The 13,810-nt window shown below is 39.4% G+C and overlaps 1 protein-coding gene across 3 annotated transcripts in view; it reads right to left on the bottom strand.

The window, feature by feature from the left end:
• Nucleotides 1–13,810, bottom strand: part of MACROD2 (mono-ADP ribosylhydrolase 2) — a 2,330,645-nt gene that overhangs the window by 2,179,064 nt on the left and 137,771 nt on the right.

The raw sequence follows: 13,810 nt of genomic DNA, 5'->3' as shown, positions 1-13,810 counted from the left end.
TAATTTGAACACAGGACTGGCACCATAATTTGTGGGACTCAGTGCAAAATAAGTAGCTTCTTTAAATAAATTCTTAAGAATTTCAAGATGGCAACAGCAAAGCAATAAACCAAGCATGGGGCCCTTCTTAACACAGGCGTCGTGAAGGCAACCCCATCATGATATTTGTAGACATTTAAGCAACGGAGAATATTTTTCATCTTCAAATAAAGTTGACAACTCATTTCTTTAAAAAAAAAAATTTTTTTTTTAATTTTTTGGCCACATACCATGGCATGTGGGATCTTAGTTCCCAGACCAGGGATCAAACCCTTGCCCCCTGCATTAGAAGCACAGTTTTAACCACTGGACCATCAGGGAAGTCCAACACATCACCTCTTCCTTTTTTTCATTCATTAAATGAAAGTTTATTCAGTGTGTTTTATACAATATCCTGCTGGGTTTTGTGGACATGAAAAAACAAAACCAGGTCTTTCTCTTCAGAGACCTAACAATCTAATGGACAAAAAAGACTTAAAAACTAACAGTCATTATTTATAAATATCATACTAGTTAGTCTTACTTAAGACTAGTTATGCTTATCTTACTGCTTAGTCTTAGAGATGCACAACAAACACAGAAGCATTCTATTCATACTTAGTCAAACAAGTGGAACCAAAATGCCATAAATTTCTTAGCTAAGCAAAAATTCATAGGTTTTCTAAAATATATATTATATATACTATTTATATATATGTGTGTGTGTGTATACAAAAGCTTTTCTACTACACTTGATAAAGGCTTGAGAAAATCACTGCAGATGGTGACTGCAGCCATGAAATTTAAAGACGCTTACTCCTTGGAAGGAAAGTTATGACCAACCTAGATAACATATTCAAAAGCAGAGACATTGCTTTTGGTCTGTCTAGTCAAGGCTATGGTTTTTCCAGTGGTCATGTATGGATGTGAGAATTGGACTGTGAAGAAAGCTGAGCGCCGAAGAACTGTGGTGTTGGAGAAGACTCTTGCGAGTCCCTTGGACTGCAAGAAGATCCAACCAGTCCATCCTAAAGGAGATCAGTCCTGAGTGTTCATTGGAAGGACTGATGCTAAAGCTGAAACTCCAATACTTTGGCCACCTCATGTGAAGGGTTGACTCATTGGAAAAGACTCTGATGCTGCGAGGGATTGGGGGCAGGAGGAGAAGGGGACGACAGAGGATGCGATGGCTGGATGGATGTGAGTTTGAGTGAACTCCGGGAGTTGGTGATGGACAGGGAGGCCTGGCGTGCTGCGATTCATGAGGTCGCAAAGAGTCGGACACGACTGAGCGACTGTGAATTGAACTGAACTGAGAAGGAAAAACAAAAAAAAAGAGATGAAGAAATTGGAAAATATAAACTAAATGAAATGGGAGCACTGAGAACTTGAAAACATGTGGGTTATTTTCAAACATCTTTTGAAACTTATTTCTAACATAATTCTACAGGGATAAGAGAACAGACTCTATGATTTCAATAACTTTAGAGCATGAAATCTTGCACCTTCTTATATGTCCCTGGACATGTGCCACTGTCTTCTCGTTTACAGTCCTTAAATGCTAGAAGAAGAGAAGGATCTCAACGGAGTATGTTCTATACTGAGGCACCAGGGACATCTTTTATAAGAACGCTAATCCCATTTATGAAGACTTTACCCTCAGGATCTAAGTACCTCCCAAAGGCTCCAATTCCTAATACCATCATCTTTGGGGATGGAATTTTAACATATGAATGTTGGAGACATATAAGCATTCAGACAAAGCAAAAGGTAAATATAAATATATACTATATTTTGAAACAGTAACAAGAAAGAAAAAGTTCCCTGGATAATTTCATTGCATTTTCTTTAAGAAAGGGAAATTTTTTTTCTATTAAAAACAAAAAAGGAAGTATTTGATATGCTCAATAAGAAGTCATTTATGATAATATAGCAAGGGAATATAAATATCTTGTTAATGTCCATGGTTTATGTTATTATTGGATTTGAGTGGAATATTACCCATAATTCTATGTTTTATATTGAAATAAAACTTGCAAACAATTTTTAAGATGATATAAGAGGGCATATTATTGCTTTGTGTTTGGGTACTATTTAAGACCCTTTAAATACTGCTGAAAATTTCGAGGCTTTATATTCTGAGATAAACATAACACATAAACCATACAAAAGATAACATTTAAACAAATCTGTGAACGGGTAAACAAAGTATTTTGTAACAGCTTTAGAGTATACTATTTCATGTATACAGCAAATCAAGAGTAAGTCTTGAATTACTAAGGAAAATTTCTGTCGTCGATAAAATTTTAAATTTGGTGGGATTCAATGAAATACAAATACTTTGAAATGATCCATGCCAAATGGTTTGCCATTTACTATGATTTTGACCATTGCTAGGCAACCTCTGTCCTCCTAGTAGAGTGTTTCTTCACAATATCGGTATGCATTTACTATGTTAAAGGAAAGACTACCATTTCTATCATAATAGTTACAAATGATGTGTAAATGATAAACATGTTTAAAGAGATATTTTTCATTTTCCTAGTTCTATCAACAAATGTCTAATGTGTATACCTGTGAGAACATTCCCAAACCAATATTTTTATTCCCCTATAATTTATTCTAAAATTTTAGTTTTGTGTTTACATTTAACTTTATGATTCATTCACTTTTATTTTTGCATGTGGTGTAGACATAAATCAGTGAAGTTTCTTTTCTGCACATCCGTTCAGTTCAGTCGCTCAGTCATGTTCGACTCTACAACCCCATCAACTGCAGCAGCCCAGGCCTCCTTGTCCATCACCAACTCCCAGAGCTTGCTCAAACTCATGCTCATTGAGTCGGTGATGCCATCCAACCATCTCATCCTCTGTCGTCCCCTTCTCTTCCTGCCTTCAATTTTTCCCAGCATCAGGATCTTTTCCAGTGAGTCAGTTCTTCCCATCAGGTGGCCAAAGTCTTGGAGTTTCAGCTTCAGCATCAGTGTTTCCAATGAATATTCAGGACTGATTTCTTTTAGGATGGACTGGTTGGATCTCCTTGCTGTCCAAAGGACTCTCAATAGTCTTCTCCAACACCACAGTTCAAAAGCATCGATGCTCAGTGCTCAGCCTTCTTTATGGTCCAACTCTCACATCCATACATGACTCCTAGAAAAATCATAGCTTTGACTAGATGGACCTTTGTCAGCAATGTCTCTGCTTTTTAATATGCTATCATATTTATCATAGCTTTCATCATAGCTTTATCACAGGTTTATCATAGCTTTTTTTCCAAGGAGCAAGCATCTTTTAATTTCACGGCTGCAGTCACGATCTGCAGTGATTTTAGAGACCAAGAAAATAAAGTCTCTCACTGTTTCCATTGTTACCTCATCCATTTGCCATGAAGTGATGGGACCAGATACCATGATGTTAGTTTTTTGAATGTTGAGTTTTAAGCTAACTTTATCACTCTCCTCTTTCACTCTCATAAAGAGGCTCTTTAGTTCCCTTTTGCACATAAATGTCCAATTATTCAAGTGCCACTTGTTGAAAAGACTATTCTATTTTGCCACCAAATAGCCTAGATATTTTTGACAAAAATCAATTTTCCATACTACATGTGAGACTATTTCTGGACCCTCTCTTCTGTTCCATTGATTGATGCTTGATCCTAATGATCTGTGTGTCTATTTTGACACCAATAACCAACTGTTCATTACCATGGATCAATTTTAAGTTTGGGAATCATGTAGTACAATTTGTCCAAATTTTTTTCTTTTTTAAAAACGTATTTGGCTATTCTAGGATCACTGCATTTCCATATAGGTTTTAGAATTATCTCATCAATTTCTATAAGAAAGTCAGCAAGGATTTTGACTGGAACTGTATGGAACCTATGAATCAATTTCCAGAGAGCTGACACTTAGCAATATTTAGTCTTCTGATCCATGAGCATAGGATATCACCCCATTTATTCAGGTCTTCTTTAAATTTTTCTTCAGCATTGTTTTGCAATTTTCAGTGAATCAGTCTTTTGCATATTTTGCTAAATTTATTTCTAAGTAAATCATATTTTTGAGGCTACTATAAATGGTACACTTTAATTTCAATTTCCAAGCGTTTGTTATAGTATATAGAAATATAATCAACTTCTCTGTATTGATCTTGCATCCTGAGATCTTGCTAAACTCACTTATTAATCCTACAGCATTTTTAAATAGAATTCTTAAGAGATTTCTACATAGGTAATTATGTCATTTGAGGATAAAGACCATTGTATGCATTCCTTTCTGCTCTGCCTTTTTTCTTGCTTTTCTGCACTAAACAGGGACAGAAAAATGTTGAACAGAAATGATGAGAAAGGACTTTTTTACCTTGTTCCCAACATAGGGAAAAAGCATTCAGTCTCTCATTATTAAATATGATATTAGCTGAAGGTTTTTCAAAGATGTCCCTAGTACTAAAAGAAAGTTCTAATATTCTAACAATCTTTATCAAGAATGGATAATAATTTTTGTCAAATACTTCTCCTGTATCTATTGAAATACATGATTTTTTCATTTCAGCCTGATAAAATAATTACATTCACTGATTTTCAATTTTTAACCAAACTTAAATTCCACTAAGTCATGAAATATTATCACTATTATATATTTCTGAATTTCAGATGCTAAAATTTTATAGAGAAATTGTGTTTATAGGCCCATAATGCATAGTGATATACAGTTGTCTTATAATGTCTTTTGCATCAGGTTTGAAGATAACTAATGATGATGTTTATAAATCATGCAAATTACAAAATTATATCTTTCTTGATATAGTAAAGATGAAGATATTCATGAATGATGCAAATTACACAGTAAATAGGAATTTACATTACATATTGACTTTTCAAAAGTTAGCTGTATAAAAGCATGAAATGATAATACATTAAATACAGTTGCTTTAAAAAGAATTCCCCCTTTTAGAAGCTGTTCACAACTTTTTTGCCATTATCAGGAATTTTGCATTTCTACTATATTAATACTGGATAGAAACAGTTTCATGGCTGTAAATTTAAAGTGGATTCTCTTCTGTTACAGCATGGGGGTAATCTGAAAATCCCACTCATTGATAGGAATTTGTGTCATTCTCTTTATAAATGGACTTCCCTGGTGGCTCAGATGGTAAAGCGTCTGCCTACAATGAGGGAAACCAGGGTTCAATCCCTGGGTCAGGAAGATCTCCTGGAGAAGGAAATGGCAACCCTCTCCAGTATTCTTGCCTGGAAAAATCCCATGGACAGGGAAGCCTGGTAGACTACAGTCCATGGGTTCACAAAGAGTCAGACTTCACTTTCTTTTCTTTATAAATGAAAAAGAGGTGAATGCTAACCAGACTCAAGTTAAATATAACTGAATATATTAGAATCCTGTTATATTCCAAGCAGTGCAGATAAACTGCTGCTTCTGAAACAGCATGTTTCTCTCTGTGAAATAATAAGATCAAAGTACTTAGAAAATAATATAATCTCTTTAGCAATTTCCAAACTGCACTGAAAGTAGACAGTCCATTTTCAGAGTGCTAGAGTCAAAAAAGTGAAATTCACATTAACATGTAAGATTCTGTCAAGGAAGGCTGACTGTGGCTTGATACAAAATAGGCTGCCAATTACTACTGAGATAAATCACGAATAAATGGAAAATTCAGAAAACTTCACAGCAAACATTGAGTTCTCCAGGAAGCAGACCAAGAGATGTTAGTTAAGAAGTACCTCTAGGATCAAACCTATGAAAAGAGAGGGGAATGAAGCAGGTTTCGCTAGAGGGAAAAATGAAATCGCAATATAGGTCTAGTGTCAGCCTTGACTGACGCCACAGGAAACTGCAGCTGGAATGGCCCTTCAGAGGTGTCCTCAGTTGGGCCAGAATGGTCAGACTTTTATACTTCTTATGGCAATCAGCCACTGACTGTGGGCCACCCTAGGAAAGAGAGTTACCTTAGTTGAGCCGGCTCCTGGCCACTGATGTGGTCCCTCAAGGGACTGCCAGCTATGGGTTATCTGTTCACTGCGCTCCCAGAGGCTGGGAGCCCTCAAGGAAGGGAGACCTGGGTGGCACATAACAGTACCTACCACATTAGGAAAAGCATTTATGAAAAGGAAGAAAAATTTTAAACCATGCCAGAAACTTTGTCTAATATGTGCTACATTTTAAAGTTTACATGACTTTATTCAGCTCTCTATACAAACGTGATCCCTCCAGAACTTTCCCTGACCAATCTAAGATGGACTTCTTTAATGCGTTACATTGTTTCATGGTGTTTATCGCTACCTGATATCGTAATATATACATTTATTTGTTTATTGGGTGTTATCCGTCACTCACACTGGAATATAGCTTACAAGAGGGAATAACTTTGTCTTGTTTATCACTTATCCCCAGTGTCTAGAAAAATGCAGGAAAAATAACATATTCATAAATAATCAGTTCACTTAATATTTTTACTTATAATCATTGATATCTCATCAACTATACTGTAGTTGAACTGCATAGCAAAGGCTGTAACTCGACCTAGATTCCTGATGAGAAAAGTGCAGGTGTGCATGCGTGGTCAGTCACTAAGTCGAGTCCAAGTCTTTGAGATGTTATGGACTGTAGCCTGCCAGGCTATCCTGTCCATGGGATTCTCCCAGCAGAGATACTGGAGTAGGTTGCCATTTTCTCCTCCAGGGTGTCTTCCCAACTCAGGGATGGAACCCTTCTCTCCTGAGTCTCCTGCATTGCAGGCAAGTTCTTTATTGCTGAGCCACTAGGAAACACCAATGATGAGAGATGTAAAACATACAATTAAGAACATTAAGGTAGGTCATTATGATGGTTAATTTTACATCTCAATTTGACTGGGCCACAAGATACCCAGGTATTTGGTCAAACAATATTCTGGGTGTTACTATGACGATGTTTTTTGGATGAGTTTAACATTTAAATCCACCATTCCTGGCCCTCCATGTGAGTGGGTCTCATCCAGTCAGTTGAAGGTATGAATAGAACAAAAAGGCTGACCCTCCTCTGAATAAGGTAATTCCTTTTCCCTGACTGACTGTGAGCTACAACTTCAATTTTTTCCTGCCTTTTGACTCAAACTTAAATACCAGCTCTATGTCTTGAACCTTGTAGCCTTTGGACTAGAGCTACACCATTGGCTCTATTGGTTCTTAGGCCTTCGAGCTACGACTGGAATTCCACTATCAGCTTTCCTGGGTCTTGATCTTGCCGACTGCAAATCTTATAATCTGTCAGCTCCATAATGGTGTGAACCAATGACATGGTTCATTCAGACTGGTATAACAAAATACCAGCTGTTTGGTTATAAACAACAAAAATTTACCTCTGACAGTTCTGAAGGTTGGCAACTTCAAAAGCCAGAGCTAATACAGTCATTTTCTCATGAAGGCCCTGTTTCCCGCCCCCAGCCAGCACAGTCTCTCAGTCCTCAGATGTTAAGAGAAGTTAGAGAGCTCTCTCAGTTCAGTCGCTCAATCGTGTCCCACTATTTGCAACCCCATGGACTGCAGCACACTAGGCCTCCCTGTCCATCACCAACTCCCACGGCTTGGTCAAACTCATGTCCATCTAGTCAGTGATGCCATCCAACCACCTTATCCTGTGTTGTCCCCTTCTCCTCCCGCCTTCAATTTTGCCCAGCATCAGGGTCTTTTCAAATGAGTCAGCTCTTCATATCAGGTGACCAAAGTACTGGAGTTTCAGCTTCAGAATCACTCCTTCCAATGAATATTTTGGACTGATTTCCTTTAGGATTGACTGGTTTGATCTCCTTACAGTCCAAGTGACTCTCAAGAGTCTTCTCCAACACCACAATTCAAAAGCCTCAATTCTTTGGGGCTCAGCTTTCTTTATAGTCAAACTCTCACATCCATACATGACTTTGTATGGAAAAACCATAGCTTTGACTAGAAAGACCTTTGTTGGCAAAGTAATGTCTCTGCTTTCTAATATGCTGTCTTGGTTGATCAAATTGCCAACATCAACTGGATCATCGAAAATCAAGAGAGTTCCAGAAAAACATCTATTTCTGTTTTACTGACTATGCCAAAGCCTTTGACTGTGTGGATCACAATAAACTGTGGAAAATTCTGTAAGAGGTGGAAATACCAGACCACCTGACCTGCCTTTTGAGAAAGCTATATGCAGGTCAGGAAGCAACGGTTAGAACTGGACATGGAACAACAGACTGGTTCCAAATAGGAAAAGGAGTACGTCAAGGCTGTATACCATCACCCTGCTTATTTAACTTATATGCAGCGTACATCATGAGAAATGCTGGACTGGAAAAAGCACAAGCTGGAATCAAGATTGCCAGGAGAAATATCAATAATCTCAGATATGCAGATGACACCACCCTTAAGGCAGAAAGTGAAGAGGAATTTAAAAGAAAGTAATTAGCCTCTAAATAAAATAAATAAATTAAAAAAAAAAAGAAAGTGAAAGAGGAGAGTGAAAAAGTTGGCTTAAAGCTCAACATTCAGAAAACTAAGATTGTGGCATCTGGTCTCATCACTTCATGGGAAATAGACGGGGAAACAGTGGAAACATGTCAGACTTTATTTTTCTGGGCTCCAAAATCACTGCAGATGGTGACTGCAGCCATGAAATTAAAAGATGCTTACTCCTTGGACGGAAAGTTATAACCAACCTAGATAGTATATTCAAAAGCAGAGACATTACTTTGCCAACAAAGGTCTGTCTAGTCAAGGCTATTGTTTTTCCAATAGTCATGTATGGATGTGAGAGTTGGACTGTGAAGAAGGCTGAGCGCCAAAGAATTGATGCTTTTGAACTGTGGTGTTGGAGAAGACTCTTGTGAGTCCCTTGGACTGCAAGGAGATCCAACCAGTCCATTCTGAAGGAGATCAGCCCTGGGATTTCTTTGGAAGGAATGATGCTAAAGCTGAAACTCCAATCCTTTGGCCACCTCATGCGAAGAGCTGACTCATTGGAAAAGACTCTGATGCTGGGAGGGACTGGGGGCAGGAGGAAAAGGGGAAGACAGAGGATGAGATGGCTGGATGGCATCACCAACTTGATGGACATGAGTTTGAGTGAACTCTGGGAGTTGGTGATGGACAGGGAGGCCTGGCGTGCTGCAATTCATGGGGTCACAAAGAGTCAGACATGACTGAGCGACTGAACTGAACTGAACTAGGTTGGTCATAACTTTTCTTCCAAGGAGCAAGCGTCTTTTAATTTCATGGCTGCAGTCACCATCTGCAGTGATTTTGAGGTCCAGAAAAAGAAAGTCTACCACAGTCCAGCCCCGGTTGGATCTAGGAATTCCCTCAGGATGACAGCATCAGTGATTAGAATAGCAAAGAAAAGAGATTAGAGGCTCATTATAACTGGTTTATGCAGAAAATCAATATAACCAGTGACACCAGGTTTGCTCTGACCACGGAGGCCACAGGCGCTCTCTCGAATCGCTGAAGGTGCCCCACCTTGGGCACCTTCTAGAGTGGGTCTTAGAAGCCAAGGCAAGTAAGTGGTCTCAGAGGACCTCCATGCTCCAATTATTTTGGCCTGAAGGAAGATCAGAAGAGAAAAGGAGGAAAAGGAAACAAGAAAAAACGACACGGGGAGACCAAGCTTTGAGCAAGGCCCGTAGATTTATTTTTAAAGGGAGCTTATATACCTTAAGTTGTGCATAGAGGATAATAGGGGGTGTGAAATTATGCAAAGTCAACAGTCTTTGATCCTTATCGAGACCAGGCTTTCTTTTCTGCAAACTTATCGTATACAAATGGTTTAGGTGATTCACATCATCTTCTGGCCAGAAGGCCTGTTAACATTTTATGACTCTGATAAAGGTTTGTCAACCATAAGACTTATTTTCTCTAAGAGTAATTATTTTAAAGTTTGGCGGCATCCTCTGAAGGTGTTAGATAAAGTTGCATTCCTATAGGGCAGAGGTGCAGTGGGTTTACAACAAGGAAAGAATTTATTACCTTAAGGGTCTAAAGTTGTTAGCACCAAGGCCACTACTTATTTTTTCTACGTACCAACTATATTAATTAGTACGCTCCCAAGGGTACAATACAGGGGATGTGGAAACTTGGCAGCAAGCATTGGCTCAACAATGAAATCTTCTACTAGTCCTATTCTAACAATTTCTAACTCCCCAACAGGCTCTATACTATTTGAATATCTTAAGCTTCCTGTGCCTCTATACTATTTGAATATCTTAAGCTTCCTGTGCCTCTCGAGGTTGGGAGACTGTAAACAATCATATGCGTAGATAGAGGAGTCCAGGTAAACCTGTCAGGCAAGTTAGAAAGCCATCTGAGGGATTAAGGAGAAAAAGAAAAATATAAACATCTGAATGCAGAGTTCCAAAGAATAGCACGAAGAGATAAGAAAGCCTTCTTCAGCGATCAATACAAAGAAATAGAGGGAAACAACAGAAGGGAAAGACTAGAGATCTCTTCAAGAAAATCAGAGATACCAAAGGAACATTTCATGCAAAGATGGGCTCAATAAAGGACAGAAATGGTATGGACCTAAAGAAGCAGAAGATATTAAAAAGAGATGGCAAGAATACACAGAAGAACTGTACAAAAAAGATCTTCACGACCAAGATAATCACAATGGTGTGATCACTGACCTAGAGCCAGACATCCTGGAATGTGAAGTCAAGTGGGCCTTAGAAAGCATCACTACGAACAAAGCTAGTGGAGGTGATAGAATTCCAGTTGAGCTATTCCAAATCCTGAAAGATGATGCTGTGAAAGTGCTGCACTCAATATGCCAGCAAATTTGGAAAACTCAGCAGTGGCCACAGGACTGGAAAAGGTCAGTTTTCATCCCAATCCCAAAGAAAGGCAATGCCAAAGAATGCTCAAACTACCGCACAATTGCACTCATCTCACACGCTAGTAAAGTAATGCTTAAAATTCTCTAAGCCAGGCTTCAGCAATATGTGAACCGTGAACTTCCTGATGTTTTTAGCTGGTTTTAGCTGGTTTTAGAAAAGGCAGAGGAACCACAGATCAAATTGCCAACATCCACTGGATCATGGAAAAAGCAAGAGAGTTCCAGAAAAACATCTTTTTCTGCTTTATTGACTATGCCAAAGCCTTTGACTGTGTGGATCACAATAAACTGCGGAAAATTCTGAAAGAGATGGGAATACCAGACCACCTGATCTGCCTCTTGAGAAATTTGTATGCAGGTCAGGAAGCAACAGTTAGAACTGGACATGGAACAATAGACTGGTTCCAAATATGAAAAGGAGTATGTCAAGGCTGTATACCGTCACCCTGTTTACTTAACTTATATGCAGAGTACATCATGAAAAATGCTGGACTGGAAGAAACACAAGCTGGAATCAAGATTGCTGGGAGAAGTATCACTAACCTCAGATATGCAGATGACACCACCCTTATGGCAGAAAGTGAAGAGGAACTCAAAAGCCTCTTGATGAAAGTGAAAGTGGAGAGTGAAAAAGTTGGCTTAAAGCTCAACATTCAGAAAACAAAGATCACAGCATCTGGTCCCATCACTTCATGGGAAATAGATGGGGAAACAGTGGAAACATGTCAGACTTTATTTTTCTGGGCTCCAAAATCACTGCAGATGGTGACTGCAGCCATGAAATTAAAAGACATTTACTCCTTGGAAGGAAAGTTATGACCAACCTAGATAGCATATTCAAAAGCAGAGACATTACTTTGCCAACAAAGGTTCGTCTAGTCAAGGCTATGTTTTTCCTGTGGTCAAGTATGGATGTAAGAGTTGGACTGTGAAGAAGGCTGAGCGCCGAAGAATTGATGCTTTTGAACTGTGGTGTTGGAGAAGACTCTTGTGAGTCCCTTGGACTGCAAGGAGATCCAACCAGTCCATTCTGAAGGAGATCAGCCCTGGGATTTCTTTGGAAGGAATGAGGCTAAAGCTGAAACTCCAGTACTTTGGCCACCTCATGCGAAGAGTTGACTCACTGGAAAAGACCCTGATGCTGCGAGGGATCTGGGGCAAGAGGAGAAGGGGACCACAGAGGATGAGATGGCAGGACAGCATCACTGACTCGATGGACATGAGTCTGGGTGAACTCCGGGAGTTGGTGATGGACAGGAAGGCCTGGCGTGCTGCGATTCATGGGGTCACAAAGAGTCGGACACGACTGAGCGACTGATCTGATCTGATCTGATCTGATTATGCCCAGGAGGCTTATTAACTAGAGTTTTAAGTTGATTTTCTTACAGAGAAAGGCGGTCGGGAATAGCCCCCCGTTAATGTCAGAAGAGTTGGTGAAAGTCGTGAAATAGTAAAACAGGCGGATTCTGGTTTTGGGGTAGATGCTCGGGCAGGTCCAGGGGGGCCCCTTGAGCCCTGACTCGCCTTTGCATATCAGGCCTCTCCGCATGACCTTTGTCATGGGTGGGAACTCCCGTGCTGGCTCTCTGCAAAAGTCTGTCACTGTTTCTACTGTTTCCCCACCTATTTGCCAGGAAGTGATGAGACCAGATGCCATGATTCTCGTTTTTGGAATGTTGAGTTTTAAGCCAACTTTTTCACTCTCCTCTATAACTTTCATCAAGAGGCTCTTTAGTTCTTCAGTCTCTGCCATAAGGGTGGTGTCGTCTGCATATCTGAGGTTACTGATATTTCTCCTGGCAATCTTGATTCCAGCTTGTGTTTCTTCCAGTCCAGCGTTTCTCATGATGTACTCTGCATACAAGTTACATAAGCACGATGACAATATACAGCCTTGACGTACTCCTTTTCCCATTTGGAACCAGTCTGTTGTTCTATGTCCAATTCTGTTGTTTCCTGACCTGCATACAGATTTCTCAAGATGCAGGTCAGGTGGTCTGGTATTCCCATCTCTTTCAGAATTTTCCACAGTTTGTTGGGATCCACACACTCAAAGGCTTTGGCATAGTCAATAAAACAGAAATAGATATTTTTCTGGAATTCTCTTGCTTTTCCAATGATCCAACAGATGCTGGCAATTTGATCTCTGGTTCCTCTGCCTTTTCTAAGTCCAGCTTGAACATCTGGAAGTTCAAGGTTCACGTACTATTGAAGCCTGGCTTGGAGAATTTTGAGCATTACTTTGCTAGCATATGAAATGAGTGCAATTGTGCAGTAGTTTAAACATGCTTTGGCATTGCCTTTCTTTGGGACTGGAATGAAAACTGACTTTTTCCAGTCCTGTGGCCAGAAGAACTATACAAAAAAGACCTTCATGACCCAGGTAACCACAGTGGTGTGATCACTCACCTAGAGCCAGACATCCTGGAATGTGAAGTCAAGAGGGCCTTAGGAAGCATTACTACAAACAAAGCTGGTGGAAGTAATGGAATTCCAGTTGAGCTATTTCAAATCCTAAAGATGATGCTGTGAAAAATGCTGCACTCAGTATGCCAGGAAATTTGGAAAACTCAGCAGTGGCCACAGGACTGGAAAAAGAGAGCTCTCTGAGGCCTCTTTTATAAGAGTTAATTCCATTAATGAGGGCTCCACCCTCCTAACAGCTCACCTAATACCATCATCTTTGGGGGTTGTAGGATTTCAACATGTGAGTTTTGGGGGTTTACAAACATTCAGATCACAGCTATATATATATATACAAGCCCAATATACTCAGTCTGTTTCTCTGCAGAACGGCTTAAAATAAAGAAATCTCTAACTACGAGAGCAAATTATAAATCTAATCATAAGTAATTAATGTGTACTTTGTTATTCTCTACAAAGGACATTAGCCATCATTTGGAATTTACCTGTCAAATGTGTTGCCTCTTATGTGTATGTCTG

The sequence above is a fragment of the Bos taurus genome, chromosome 13 (genome assembly GCF_002263795.3).
Source record: "Bos taurus isolate L1 Dominette 01449 registration number 42190680 breed Hereford chromosome 13, ARS-UCD2.0, whole genome shotgun sequence".
Lineage (NCBI taxonomy): Eukaryota > Metazoa > Chordata > Mammalia > Artiodactyla > Bovidae > Bos > Bos taurus.
The sequence above is the reverse complement of the archived record's forward strand: the minus strand, read 5'-3'. Positions and strand labels throughout refer to the sequence as shown.